Consider the following 2,754-nt stretch of genomic DNA (forward strand, 5'->3'; position numbering starts at 1 on the left):
AAATGCAGCACAAGCTTATACTCATCCTCCTCCATTATATTCTGATGTGAAAAAGCAGATACTGCCAATTTACGAGGATTTATCCCGTGATGACTTGCTTAAGAGATGCTTGGGTGGCTATACACAAAACGCAAATGAATATTTTAATGCGACCGTATGGCGCTTGGCTCCCAAGCATCTAAATTCAGCGGCTGGAAAATCGTTGAGATTGCTGCTTGTTTAGCCGGAGGCATGTTTAACGATGGCTACACATTCATTCTACAAGTAATGACAGATTTGGAACTGCAAATCGGTTTTCAGTGTAAAACATTCGCTGACGTGTACGACAAAAACCGAGTGGAAAGACAGGAGCATCGTAGCCAAAGCAGGTCAAAAGAGTCCAGGACAGCTAAAAAACAGGAAGCAGCGGCTTAAATGGATGCATTTGCAGAAGAGGAAGACATACTTTACTGCCCTGACATCGCAGACTAAGCTTATATAGTCGTAAGTCCCCTTAAACCCTACTTTTCTCTATCGAAAACTTTAAACGCGTTTTTCTCAAAACAAAATTTCGCGTGCCGTGTAATGTAGCTCAAAGAATTCTCAACCGATTTTAATGAAATTTTGCACACATATTCTTTGACTTATTGGCCTTTGCATGACACTAAAATTTTACTAAAAATTCAATAATAAATATTGTTTTTTACCATTTGTTTGTAACAAAAAAGTGATTTTTTTTCAAAATTGTCCTGAATTTTTAATTTTTGATTTTTTTTTTAAATCGACTGTCATGCAAAGCGTATTAACATATTTTAACGAAAAAACTTTGGTTTTTTTATTTCAGTTAATTAGAGCGACCTGGGCGTTGCACGGCCCAAATTGTAGGAACCCACTTCAAGCAGCTGCTGCGCCGCCATTTTGAAATATGTTTACATGAAAAAATATATAATATACATTAAATCCTATATATTACAATATGCTTTAAATCGATTTCATAAACTTTTCCATTTTTCAAAAAAAATTCTCGAAAAAACGGCCGTTTACATGACCTTCCCCCTTAAATAGAAACCTCCATTTTTGATTGCATATTCTTGTAGCTTCCCAAAACACTATAATAAAGTATTTTTTCATTAAATACTTTTCGAGTTATAAGGCTTGAAAATTACAGTACCGCCGGCATTAGCATTATCCAAGGTGTACCACGCGGAAATTATCCTCTTTTCAATAGGATTTATACCTCTTTTGTGTGTGTGTGTGTGTGTATGTGTGTCACAGCAGAGATAAGGACCCCACGGTTCGTCAATCCCGTAGTATCTAATGACTCCAAACTCTCTCTACTGCTGCGTGTATGTGTGTGTGCGTGCGTGCGTGCGTGCGTACGTGCCTGCGCGAACTTGCACGTGCTCGTACATGCCACGATTTACGTCTTACAACATTTCTTCGAATGTATCACCATTCACTTCAATACACATTCGGAATCTATGACGCAATGCAACAGTAGTCCTTTGAAGAAATTCTTCGGGAATAGTTGCCAAAGTTCTGGTAATGCCATTTCTCATATCGACCGGAGTTGTCGGTTCCGTAGCAAAAATAATCACTTTAACCCCTATAAAAAGAAATCACAAGATGTCAAATCAAGAGAATTTGGAAGCCATGTGATATAACAGTTGTACCCTATCCAGCTTTCAGGATATCTTTGATGTAAATAGTCTCGCACAATGGCAGCTCTATGCGGAGGAGCACCATCTTGTTGAAACCACATGCGATCATTAGTTCCTAAATTGATATCCTCTAACAATTCGAATAGATTATTTCGCAAGAACTATAACTAACTATATTATTCGGTTAATATTATTATCAAAGAAATAGGGTCCAATAACCTAGCTGTCCAAAATGCCACACCAAACGTGCTTTCCACTAATAAACGTTTACTTTCCACTAATGCTGACGATCTATATGACAAATCCAAAATGGATTAATATCTGAATAAAAGTGGCAATTATGACGATTCAATTCTCCAGTATTCTGAACTGCTGATTCGTCAATAAATAAAACCTTATAAAAAAAGTCGGATTTTCTTCTAATTTTTCTAATTCCCAATGACAAAATTCAACGCGTTTTTGTTTTTTATTTTCAGTAAGTGCCTGAGCTCGTTGAATGTGATAAGCGTGAAAATTATTTGCTCTTAAAATTCGCCGGATAGTCGATTGAGAAACATTGAGTTCTCAACTGATTGTACGTTGACCAATCTGAGGATTTATTACTACCATCCTTAAAATAGCTGTATTTAAATAATTAGCATCAGTTAAAGATTCTTTCTACGTTTGTGACATAATGTACCTTCACAAGTTCTATTAATAACTTTCATTATTATAATATGATTGGGACATCAACGATCTGGATACCGTAGAGTATACCGACAGGCACATTGTTTGTAGTTTTCATTGGCTCTTCCATATTCAATTATCATGTCGACAATTTCACTAAATAAATAATCAATCATATTTATTATTAAGGAAACAAAATGTTAATTTTAATACTCTTTTTTTAATTTTTGTACATCTAAAGTAACACGTCTACAGTGACGAGGTAACTGATGTAGCGTTTTGCTTAGCTCTGTGTAGTTGGCATCCCCAAATACGAATTTTTGAAAAACGAAAATAAAACTCGTTTGTCTGTCGTTAGTCCATGTTAGTCCAACCAAAAATTTCGTTTGCCCACCTCTATAAACAAAGTTATAAAAAAAAATTTTTGCACCAGCACCCCCATGACAAA

At 35.8% G+C, this 2,754-nt stretch overlaps 1 pseudogene; it reads right to left on the minus strand.

The window, feature by feature from the left end:
• Positions 1–1,406: 1,406 nt before the first annotated feature.
• On the minus strand, positions 1,407–2,436 carry LOC116853122 (annotated as a pseudogene).
• Between the last annotated feature and the right edge of the window lie 318 nt (positions 2,437–2,754).

This window comes from Odontomachus brunneus, unplaced genomic scaffold, assembly GCF_010583005.1.
Source record: "Odontomachus brunneus isolate Ranch 3 - 2012 unplaced genomic scaffold, Obru_v1 Obru_scaffold_278, whole genome shotgun sequence".
Classification (NCBI taxonomy): Eukaryota; Metazoa; Arthropoda; class Insecta; order Hymenoptera; family Formicidae; genus Odontomachus; species Odontomachus brunneus.